Source organism: Gymnodraco acuticeps, unplaced genomic scaffold (assembly GCF_902827175.1).
Source record: "Gymnodraco acuticeps unplaced genomic scaffold, fGymAcu1.1, whole genome shotgun sequence".
In the NCBI taxonomy this organism is placed as follows: Eukaryota; Metazoa; Chordata; class Actinopteri; order Perciformes; family Bathydraconidae; genus Gymnodraco; species Gymnodraco acuticeps.
In genome coordinates, this window is record NW_022990274.1 from 4,056,958 (window position 1) to 4,070,300 (window position 13,343).

A 13,343-nucleotide genomic window follows, 5' to 3' on the forward strand; every position below is an offset into this window, starting at 1 on the left:
CCAGCTGAGCGGTTCCATATGCTCTCTGGTTCCTCGTTTGTGTTACCGGTGTGCGGAGTCTGACTGTCCGTGTCACAACATCGACCGAAGGAATACACACACACACCCCATGGAGCATTCCCACCTCGTGATGACGGCTCGCCTGGGAAAACGACAACGCAACCGTGAGCAATACTACCGGAGAGCCTGGACAATCATAAAATGGTTCCTCTGCATATTTGCCATGATAGTTGTGTTAGGACTAGTCCTAAATTTTATGTATCCATAGTCAGCACACAGCATGTCAGCCGAAATCGAGATATCTAAGAGGTACATGGGGAAAGCAGGGCGAACCACATGGGAAGAGGGGCTGGTCAAGACAGGGATTGGTAACATTACTCTAAGGGATGGGGAAGATAGCACAGTGCAGTTACAGTGTTTACAATATCTCGTATTGCATATTCAGTGTCCCTGGAAGAATCCTTTCTAACGTAGTATTCTCTGATGTTAACCATATTTCCCTCCAACTGGCCTGGCCCAGTGATGCTGGGTTTAGCTCGCCACAAGATTACGTTTGGGTGTGCGGCGACAAGCTCTATCAAGTTCTGGCTCCCCTCTGGATAGGTACATGCACTCTAGTGGATTTGAATCCAGCAATCAGGCTTAACAACACTACTCTTTAATGTATTATCCATGCACAATGATGTTTCAAGTACTGGATTAATTTCAGTTTTGGCCCAAAACAAATATTTATAATATTTCATATAACAATTATGTAGCATATTTGATCCTCAAATTAGAGAAGTATAATTTAAAGAAATTGATATTCTCAACATTAGATAAACACAGAAGAATCCTTTCCAAGTACCATAAGTAGCTCAGGTAAGTATGGCTAATAGGAATACTTGATAGACTTAATTTGGTACAGATCAGTGGTAGCATTTACAAATGTAATAATTCAAGGTTTAAAAATGTTTAATCCTTCCTTTCCAGGTTTTTACAAAAGTCTTTGAATATTTGCCTAACTTTTCCTTTTCAGATTTTGAACAATGTACTTGACTAAAATGAATGTATTGATTTCACTAAGTGCCTTACTCTTGACTAAAGCGTATTTAAGTAAACGTAAAAGTAATCCTAAAATTGAGGACACTGCACTTTTGCAGATTACAGATTGATCAAATCACCAGTGTGAATTCTATACTCTAACTGTACATTTTTAGCTGGATCTCTTACGATCCTGAGTTTTAAAATGCTTTTGACTAGTGATTGCCTTGAAGTAAATCTTTAAAGCGGCAAGCTGGTTTTGTTTTATAGTTTGATGAATGAAATTAACTAATGGTAAATGATCAAATATATTAGTTTAAAAACAAATATTTAGCCATTGTGCATCTGTGTTTTATGTGTGTTCATTATTATGCTTTTGACAAAAGATGATCAAACACTGATGAGAGATGATTTTTCCTATTATGATTGGCTGTATCAATCATTGTGATTGAATGTTTCAATCTTATTCCACTTTGTGATATAATTGATGTAAGGTGAGACCACACTCGAACCTGGAGACGCCTATTGAGTTAATTATTGACCAAATTATTATTAGACTAATGTTTTTAGGTTATCATAAATGATAAAAAGAGAGGACTGTTGTGGAAATAATTATCATAAGACGCCAATTAGTAACATACAGGACAAACCTCGATGTCTGTTTACCTTCTTTAAGGACACAGGCGGCTTAGCCAATAATGTTATTGTTCCCATTCTGTGACCGGTCAATACTGGGATACAGATGGTCTGTGTTGTGGGTACACTGGGACACTTCCTTCTCTGTATTTGTGGACTCCAAGGTAAAATCTTCGAGGTCATAAGTGTCCGAGGCAAGTAGCTCTGTGTTCCCACACTGTTTAGGCTATCTCCTCAAATATGTTGTTTACTCTCTGCGAAACCAGTTAGATGGGCTGGCAAGAGAGAGGCTCTCCAGAATTGACGTGGCAACTCTACCGTGAAGTCAGAACCTCTGACTCTTGGACTTGTGATGTGAATCCTCCGGCCGTTAACTCCAAATAAACCATCATGTGTTTGACATCAAAGCTACTGCTCTTCCCGTGTCTCCTTCCTGAGTCGGTGACTCCCACTGCATAGCTACACAGAAGTTTCCATTACACTATGTACCCGCGACTGTTACAATGAAGGCTCGATATCAAGTCTCGGCATATAGGTGTAAGCAGGGGTAAAGTGCTATTTTTATAGGTGGTGTGTGGACCTCACATAGGGGGGTCCGGGGGCATGCTCCCCCGGGAAGATTTTTAAATATTGAAGTTGAAAGCATCAATCTGGTGCACTTTGAGAGCAAAATGAAGAGATCTATGGATACATCTCTCAACACCCAGATGAAACAGAATTGTAAACAGATTTACTATTTCTTTATGGATATTTTATAAATCACTCTTTTAAACTTTATTCTTGTTTTACTGTCATATAGTATTTCATACCTGTTTTTCATTTATTCTCTTATTTTTTTATAACTATAATGATCATATAAACGTGTGCCTCGGAAATAATTGTTTACATTAATGGTGACCAAAACGTTTGAGACCCACTGAGATAACACTGAGAGTCCTTTAGCTCACTGAGACTCTCAGTCTGACAGGAGAGGACTCTCCTCCACTTTGTTGTTAAAAAAACTCCTTATATCCGTTAGCATAGCTCGCTAGCACCAGAAGCTAACATCAACGATCTCCGGTACCGGTGCGCTATCTCTCTCTCTCTCGCTCACGCACGCACACAAAATGGCTCGTTCCACACACACACACACACACACACACACACACACACACACACACACACACACACACACACACACACACACACACACACACACACACACACACACACACACACACACACACACACACACACACACACACACACACACACACACACCCACACACACACCACACACACCACACACACACACACACACACACACACACACACACACACACACACACACACACACACAGAGCCGAGCTTTAATGAAACACAGAGACCCAGACGTAATAGTACTGTATCATATTATTTTCGAATCAATAATTTTTCAAAATATGATTTTTTTTTTTTTTTTTATAATCTTTTTTTTTTTTTTAATAACCATTTTTCCTCCTGGTCTCTCGCGCCCCCCCTGTCATGCCTCTGCGCCCCCCTGGGGGGGCGCGCCCCCCACTTTGAGAACCACTGGCTTACAGGGACTGAAGAATACTATTTTAAGGAGTCCTACGGACATAATTGAGGAAGATGAAGAGGCGGACGATGAAGGGAAAAATGAAGAGGCTTATGCAGAGCTTATCCAATTTCTTGATGACAAAAGTTTGTCCCTTGTAATGAGGGAGGCGGCGGATAATGGTCGGCAGGCATTGAAGATTTTAAGAGACTATTATGCTGGCACAGGTAAACCACGTATTATCAGCCTATATACTGAACTGACATCACTCCTAAAGTCAAGCAGTGAAAGTGTGACGGAGTAGGCTATATAATACGTGCAGAGACCGCCATCACCGCTTTGAGAAACGCGGAGGAGAAATTAAGTGATGGGCTTCTTGTAGCAATGGTTTTGAAGGGACTGCCAGAATCATTTAAACCATTCGCCATCCACATCACGCAAATTGACCGGACAATAAGTTTTGCGGAATTTAAGACTAAGCTCCGAAGCTATGAGGATACTGAGCGAATGCGCACACCGCCACCAGAGGACAACGTCATGAGGGCGCGGGAGCAGTGGAGACCGAGACGACCCTCTGTTCCAAGAGCATGGGATAAAGGAACCAAGTGTGCGGACATTGTTTGTTACAGGTGCGGCCTGAGTGGACACAAGGCTGGAACGTGCCAACGTAAGCTGTGGTGCAGTCATTGTAAAAGCAACACGCATCGGGATGCGGCCTGCAGGCGGAAGCAGCGTCGGGAGGACGACGCGCGGAAAGCTTCGGATGAAACGACTGGCGAGGAGTATGCTTTCCGAGTCAACGACGTGGACAACAAGGTCCAGCCAGGGCACAGCATCACCGAGAGAGGACTGATGGTGGACACAGGGGCGACTTCACATATCGTCACGGATGTAACAAAGTTCAAGAGGTTTGATGATGACTTCCAGGCTGAATCCCACTGTGTGGAATTAGCTGATGGTACCAGGTGCAATGGTGTAGCAGAAGGAAGAGGGGACGCTGTTGTTATTATGGTGGATTGCATGGGGAAAAGACACAAAACAACCCTGAATAAGGCGTTGTACATCCCATCGTACCCCCAAGACATTTTTTCTGTGAAAGCAGCTACTACCAAAGGAGCAACGGTAACCTTCGAGCAGGGCAAAGACGTCCTGCAACACAAAGACGGTACACATTTTCACATTTATGAATTGAACAGACTTTATTTCTTGAACACAGTAAATGATGAATGTGATGACCAATGCAACAGGTGTTATGATTTACAGACATGGCATGAGATCCTAGGACACTGTAATTATGATGATATTCAGAATGTTGTTAAAGGCATGTCAGTTAAGGGTAAGGTAAACAAACCTCCACATTGTGATGTATGCACTAAAGGGAAGTTTACCCAAACCAGGAACAGGGAGCCTGATGTAAGAGCCAGAGAAGCTCTAGAGTTGGTGCACACAGATATAGCAGGACCAATAGATCCGCAATCCAGAGAAGGCTTTAAGTATGCTTTATCATTCACAGATGATTACTCCAGTGCAGTGTTTGTGTATTTCCTTAAAAACAAAAGTGACACAGTGCAAGCAACAGAGAGATTTCTGGCCGATACTGCCCCATACGGGAAAGTAAAATGTATCAGGTCAGACAATGGCACAGAGTTCACAGGGAAACATTACCAAGCATTGCTATGCAGTAATACGATTAGACATGAAAAGTCAGCACCGTACTCCCCACATCAAAATGGCACTGCTGAGAGGAATTGGCGCACACTTTTTGACATGGCCAGGTGCATGCTTATAGAAAATGAGATGCCAAAAAGTATGTGGACCTATGCAGTACAGACAGCAGCCGTAGTAAGGAATAGATGCTTTAACAACCGCACAAAACAGACACCTTACTTTATGCTGACAGGTAGACGGCCTAACCTGTCCAGAATGCACAAGTTTGGGTCAGTGTGCTTTGCCTATAAGCAAGACAAAAATAAACTGGACTCAAGGTGTGAGGAGGGAATTTTTGTTGGATATGACAAAAATAGTCCAGCCTTCATGGTCTATTTCCCTCACAGTGCAAAAATGGTAAATGGTAAATGGACTGTACTTATATAGCGCTTTATCCAGTCTTTAAGACCCCTCAAAGCGCTTTACATACTACATGTCGTTCACCCATTCATACAGAGCAGTGTACCTTACTCTAGGACCTAACATTCACACACATTCACACCCCGTTGGCCATGTCATCGGGAGCAACTCAGGGTTAAGTATCTTGCCCAAGGATACATCGACATGTTGACTGCACAGGCTGGGATAGAACCCACAACCTTCTGGTTGAAATACGACCGCACTCCCTCGCAGCCACAGTCGCCCTGTGAAAAAAATCTAGACTTGAAAAAAATGGAAAAAATCTAGACTTGTGAAGTTTGTGACCAAGACCAATTCAGAAAGAGAAACACAAACATAAACTGTCTCTGATGATGACTTTGAGGTACAGAACAAATCTGGCAAAATCAAGCGTGATACTAACGTTAGTCCAGTATCTATCTATACCTGTGGTAACAGAGACAGACGACTACAACAGTGAGCTTAGGCGTTATCCTTCAAGAGTGAGGAAGAAGCCAGCTTACTTATGTGCCAGTGTATGTGGTAAGGAAAGTGAGGATCAGCTACTGACAAATATTGACTATTGTTACAGATTAATGTGCAATATCCCTTTAACATTTAGGGAAGCTGTAACTTCATCTGAGTCAAACCAATGGGTTATTGCAATGGATGAGGAAATGCAATCGCTAAAAGAAAATGATACATTTATCCTGACCAACTTACCTCAGAGTGAGAGAGCAGTGGGGGGTAAATGGGTATATGATATCAAAACCAATGTTGATGGGTCCGAAAGATACAAGGCACGATATGTAGCCAAGGGATACAGTCAGAAGAGGGGCGAAAACTATGATGAGACATTTTCACCTACCGCTAACCTCACCAGTATCAGAGTGTTAATGCAAAAAGCAGCACAGGAAAATCAGATTTTACACCAAATGGATGTTAAAACTGCTTACCTACATGCACCAATAGACTGTGAGATATACATGGAACAGCCAGAAGGTTTTGAGGTCAAATCCAGTAAAGGTGAAAAGTTGGTGTACAAGCTAGAAAAGTCACTATATGGGCTTCAACAGTCAGGCAGAAATTGGAACAAATGCTGCATGAATATCTGAGTGAAAAAGAGTTCCTACAGAACCCGGCTGACCATAGTGTTTACACAAAATAAACTGAAAACTGGAAAGTGATAATGATAATATGGGTTGATGACATAATCATTGCAGCTAGTGATAACAATGCATTGAAAGTTGTTAAGGAGATGCTCACAGCTAAATTCAGGATGAAAGACTTGGGGAAACTAAAACATTTCCTGGGCATTGATTTTGATCAAACTGATTCATGTGTAAAGATGTCACAGAAGAAATATGTGAACAAAATACTTGAAAGGTTTAACATGCAGGATTGTAAACCGAGAGCGACACCTTGTGAGCAAAAACTGAACTACTTAGATGATGCTGTACCGATGAAGGATGTTAGAATGTACAGAGAGGCAGTAGGTAGCCTGATCTACCTGGCTGTGTGCACGAGGCCTGATTTGAGTTTTGTTGTCAGTAAACTGTCCCAGTATTTTTCTGAGCCGACAGAAGAGCAATGGTCTACTGTAAAACATGTACTGAGATATTTGAAAGGTACAATCGACAGGGAACTGTGTTACCGGAAAAGTAAGAGTGAAAAACTGGGCTTACAAGCATACAGCGATGCAGATTGGGCTGCTGATCTAACCGACATACGTAGTATGTCAGGTTATTGTGTTAGCCTTAATGAGAGCGGGCCACTGGTTTCCTGGAAAACAAAAAAGCAGCCAACTGTCGCATTATCAACTTGTGAAGCTGAGTATATGGCTTTAGCAGCTACTATGCAGGAGTGTATGTACTTAATACAACTACTAGAAGGCATTGACAAATGTGAATATACACTACCTACGATTTACGAAGACAACCAGGGCACAATAGCGTTGGCAAAGAATCCTGTTAACAGACAGAGATGCAAGCATATTGACATTAAGTATCATTTTCTGAGGTCTACTGTGGAAGGGGGAAAAACAAATCTGATTTATTGTCCAACAGACCAGATGGTGGCAGATGTTATGACAAAACCTGCACCAAAGTTTAAGTTGATTAAGTTTGCAAAGTTTATGTTTGGAGAGTAACAATTTCTGTAAGGTAGAGAACCTTATAATGTTTTTATTTGTTAAAAAAAACAAAACAAACAAAAACACAAATGTGATATCAAGTGGGGGTGTTAACATTCAGGTAAATGTGTTACCAATTCGTGTTATTTGTTGTGCATGACCGGAAGCCAATAGCGTAACAGGTTAAAGGTCATGATGGGTATAAATAAAGCCACGCCTCCAATGGGAGAGCCCGTTGAATGAAATGCCACTGTCTCTGATGTTTCGTTATTCCTCCGCTTATTTGGATGCTAAACAGCAATGAAGTTATGCTTACTCTGCTAATAACAGAAACTAATTAAAAACAAACAAACACACATCAGATTAATGGGGTAATGAAAATAATCACAAATTGCAGTCCTAAAAGGGTAACTGTCACATTACATTTGAACATATTAATTCTGTTTATAGGAAATTCTCAAACCTTTGCTGGGTGTTTTTTCTTGTGGAGCTGAAAGTATTCACAGGCAAATGAACACATGCTAAAAACTGAAAAGACATACTCCCCATGTATGTATTCTACTGTGAAACAGAGAACCTTAAGGCCCAGACACACCAAACTGACACCAAAGAACACGTCCCGACGGAACACGACAGTTGTGTCGCCTCACGTCTCCTGCGTCTTGGCCATGTGTTGCACTGGAACTCACCGCAAAGACTTCAGCCGACGGCCAAGTAGCACGTACAAACTGCGCATGCGTGAGTGGCAATAACTCTCCTTACCAGCAGGCGGCGGTAGTGTGAATTCGTCATTCAAAGAGGCAACAACTGGAAGACAGACTGCGTGATAACCGAGAGAAGAAGAACAGACTGCGTGATATAAACAAACAACAAATAGCGTGTGCGTTGGTCTTCGGTTTCTTCATTCCAGATCGCTATGATGAAAAATAAACTCTTGGTCCAGCTGAGATGAAAATGAAAAAGAATAGCCGTCTGTGTGTGCCTTCTTAACCGTTTCGCTTATCATGCACTGATTCGCTAGCTGAACAGCCAATCGGAGTGATTTATTTGACCGACAGCCTTTCGGCCAAAAAGGTGTCGGCACGGCCGAAAAGACACGACAATGCGGGACACACCGATCTGAGTAGGGCGACACGACGCTCATCGACGGCCAGACATCTATAGACGGCCGAAATCGGCTCGGTGTGTCTGGGCCTTTAGAGTTCACTTAAAGGGGACCTATCATGCAAAATGCACCTTTGTACCAGGGTTTCCGTTAGCCGGTAATTACCGGTTTTTAGCTGGTAAAATGTATTAAAAACCGGTAAATTCAAAACCTGCCGGTCAAAATGTCTGGTAATAATTAGGGATGCTCCGATAGATCGGCCACCGGTCATTATCGGCCGATATTCACTCTTAATAGTTTGATCGGTGCTCTCTATAAAGCCCGATCAGGAGAGCTGGATCTGATCGATATGGACATAAACGCGAGTGAAGTATAACCAGACGCGAGAGAGAGATCAGATCAGCTGCTGAGTCAGACCGAGACACGCAGCTCTGCATAATCACCTGAAGCCCCGCCCACTGTTTAGCGTGCTGCATGAGAAACTGACGGGCTGTCAGGAGGGAGGGAGAGAGGAAAAGAGATGATCCGTTACGTTTCTTGTTATTATTCAAAGTTAATGTAAACTTTTGAATAATGTACTTCATCTACTACAAGTAGTTTGTTTGAATGTAATCATTATGTTGTTTGTTGTTTGTGGAATCATTTATTGAAAAATGAATCTGAATTTTTTCGATCTGTTACGATTATAAACTGAAGCAATATAAAAATGAGCCCCGTGAACTGAGTTTTAAACATCAGCATATCTGCTCATAGTCCGGTAATTACCTGCTAACGGAAACTCTGCAACATAACTCTTATTATTATTATTGAAATATGACCGGTAAGTTTCAAATTGATCCGGTAAAATAAATTCTGCCCGGACATTTGACCGGCGAGAAAAAATCCTAGCGGAAACCCTGCTTTGTACGTCTTTTATACATGAATATGTGTCCCCTCCCCGGTGTGTCAGGGAACTCACCAAGTGTCAGAAAACACAACCCTCTCTCTTTTCCTCCGTACCCAAATCTCTAAAAACGGGGCTGCAACGGAGCTGATTATTATTTGAAATGTTCTGACGTCAGAAAAGGGGTGCTCCGCCTATATGTGCAACTCTCCACCCATCAGGGGAATGAGAGACCGCTCGAAAGCGCTGGAGACGCTGTAGTACATATGCCAGGCCTGTAAGTGGCGCTGTAGTCTGCCACAAAAGCAGAATCAGCCCTTGCAAAAACAGGGCTGGAAAAGAGCAAATAGAGCGAAATGAGGCATGGCTAAAATGCATGATCTGTGTGGTATTTTGAAAAAAACTTCACAGACATATTTTATATAGGTATGGCCCTACAATATATGTTTAAAATATAGCATGATAGGTCCACTCCAAGTATTTACAGCCCAGCTTTCCACTATGCATCACAAGTCACACTTTATCTTCGGTTTACTTCCAGAACGCCTGGGGGAAAACCTTCAGGATCATGAGAAGAGGTCAAATACAGCAGGTAGTTCAGTAGTGCCATCAAATCAAAAGTGATTCAAGACAGAGAAGTTTTATGATCTCATTGAATGAATGGATCGAGTAATTTAAGAATTCTGTCTTTTCTTCAGGGGTCCTTCTCTTTTCTAACCACAGCTACAAGATACAGTAAATAACTATGCAGGCTCTGTTTAAGACATTCTGACTGCTTTAAAGCAGGGAGAATTTGGCTGACTCATTCCCTCCAATTCCTTCAGTGATGAGCGCTGTACTCAGATCTTAGCAAATATACAGAGAAAGGCAACATCTCAGTGGAAGCCGACAATTTGGAGACAGTAAGAACTGACAATATACTTTGATATTAGAGACGTGTCTTCTGCCAGTGGTTCCTTCTAGTTTGCTGCATATAAGGCAGTCATTTTGGAGCTCTTTCACATTCCCTTCAAAACCTTTCTAGAAACCAAGAGGAAGTAGGCTGACAGATACATCGCCTCACAGGAGAGATACCCTCTGCCGAAATTAAGCAGAAAACCCTGTCGGACTGGGAGGTGATGCCAAGTTATACAGTACAACTGTACAAGAAATGTTGGATCTTTGAAAAATACTTATTTAAATTATTATATTATTATTATTATTATTATATAAAGTGTTTTGTCACATGCCATGTTTCCAGTGCGGCGTCTGATTTCAAGTTCTATTCGTATCAGGACCAGTTCTGACAGGCTTTGACAGAAGCGTGAGTCACTTCATATAAACACCCCTCACTCATTAATAACAAATCAGGAAGGCTGAAACACAGAGAAACCCGTTCATATTAAAGTTTGACAAGTGCAACTTTCCCCCATCACAGCAGAGAAAACAGCTGCTCCAGAAGATAAATAGTAAAATATACATTACAACAGTTCAGACTGAAGCAAAGCTGTCAACCCTGGAGAAAGTCTGGGAGAACTGCATAATGCTGAAAAGGGATGCATTTTTGGAGCATTTTTCCCATAATTACTTATATTTTTCCATATATCTCCATCATATTCCTTTTTTTTGAAAATGAAATGAGTTACCCAGCCTTAAACCTAACCCCAAACCATGGGCCCCTATGTTTATTTATTTTCTGGGGATATACCTAAAACACATCTGATATTTAAGCATTTGTCACATTCTATTTTATTCAATTATTACATGCTGAGCCTAGTTGATTGATATCACTATCACCCACTGTAAATAAGCCATGATTGAAACATATGGAGATAAGGAGGCAAGGCCATCTTTTTTGTAACTAGGACTAGCAAGGAGTTCCATGAACTACTGATAACGATAACAGTTTTAGCTGCCATAACGATTATTATGATCACTGAAGAATCAGGTAGGTTTAACCATCTGCAACACTCGGACATTTCATTTACTCTGGCAGCTTAACACTACAACCGCCAACATGTCAATTTTACCCGGAGCTGTTTTTTGATTTTATGTAACTTTTTTTCAATAACATATTAAAGTCTCCCAGTCCGTGACATTTCCTGAAAGTGTGTAATGTAGCACCCTCTGTTGTTAACAATGGTCAATATGAAGTCAGATTGAAAAAATCCATTTATACCTATATCCGCCAGCGGGTAATATGTACCTCATAGAAAATGCAGCGTAACCTTACGTGTTGCTATAGCAACGCCTTTTGTCTACTGCGGTTCCTTATAGATAGAGAGATAGATTGAGAGAGAGAGAGATAGATAGATAGATAGATAGATAGATAGATAGATAGATAGATAGATAGATAGATAGATAGATAGATAGATAGATAGATAGAGAAATATAGATAGATAGATAGATAGAGAGAGATAGACAGATAAGACAGATAGATCGATAGATAGAGAGAGAGATGGAGATATTTGTAGCTACCTAAACAAAATACAAGTCTGACACCAAGCGTTTAAATCAGCACTGGTAGCAATATGTTATACTTCATGCTATCTGCACAAACTATATCATATGAAAAGCTGAGAGTCCACAGATTCTATTGGTATAAGTTTCATCCCTGTGCGATCAAAACTCACTGTTCTACATGATAAATAAAAGAACATTGTACCTTGAAAATCAACAGCGGTTACATTTGACCCGTTGGCGGTTTTAGGTATACAGCGACCTCTAGCGGTTTTAGTGTTAAAGGACATCTTAACAAGCAAACTAGTAAGCAAATACATTCGTAATGTAAGGCTTATACGGTAACTTTACTCAATTCCCAATGATAACTTTACCTTCTAGACCAGGGATGGGCAAATGGCGGCCCCCACCTCCTCTTTTTGCGGTCCTCAGATTAATTTATAAACAACGTAATTAATACAAATAAATAAATCATATATATTTACTTGTAGTACTGATACCGTCCACTAGACTCCTAGTTACGTCGCGAGCTGCGTACATGATTTCGTTCGGCAGCCAAATACCGCAAAAATAATCTGTGATGCGTTTGTGTGTATTGTGTTTGTTTCCCGGCCAAACACTCACAAGAAACACCGGCTGTTGTTATGCCTGCTGTGACGTTAAGTTGCCTCTTGTAATTATGCCTTTCCAAGCTTCAAAGTTGCATTCATCATCTGAATTTGGCGAAACAAGTTTAATATTCTAAATACCAAGACTTTGTTTATTTGAAATCAGATGAAAACAAACTGTCACGGACCCTGCCGTGTTATCTATGATTACTACGCTTTTCATTCATAATTTCAGCGGGAGGGAGGGGGAGTGGTGATGAGGAACAGCAGAGTGCGGGCTGACAGGTGTCTGTGTTGACATTCCCCTTATTGTGGAATAAGGGGAATGCAGAGACAGGCTACAAGTGCCTTAGGTTCAAGTTAGACAACTAATGTCTGGGTTAGTGTTCATGACTTCATGTTTATGTCATCTTAATGGTTAATCTCAATGCACACGCACTTTACGTGCTTTCCAATAGTTTAAAATGGTTTTATTCCACTGTTAAATGACCTGTTCAATACAAACATGCCACTTGTAAAAATTAAATAACATTTCTGTGAACCGATATTTGTTTAGTGAGCTTATTAGAGGATGTTTCCTGAAAGATTGTAAAATGTCAATGAAGATGTGAGACTTAGTATATTTGTTAATAATTACATGATACAATACATGGAATTTGTGTGTGTGTGTGTGTTCCAAGTGAATCTGCGGCCCCCTGGTGGCCAGTACATAAATGATGTGGCCCCCACCACCATCCAAGTTGTCCATCCCTGTTCTAGACAGAAAGGTCCTCACTTAAGGAACCATGCAGTCGGAGTGAGGATGGGAAACGTGTTGCTGTCAATTTACTTATGGTGCACAACAGCAAATGGACATTTATAGGTTACCTTTGATTTCCAAAACTTTGTGAAAAATC

General features: G+C 41.1%; 1 protein-coding gene across 6 annotated transcripts in view; it reads right to left on the reverse strand.

Moving 5' to 3' along the window:
• Positions 1–13,343, reverse strand: part of LOC117549523 (PTB domain-containing engulfment adapter protein 1) — a 154,670-nt gene that overhangs the window by 22,190 nt on the left and 119,137 nt on the right. The gene's annotated exons all lie outside the window — the stretch shown is intronic.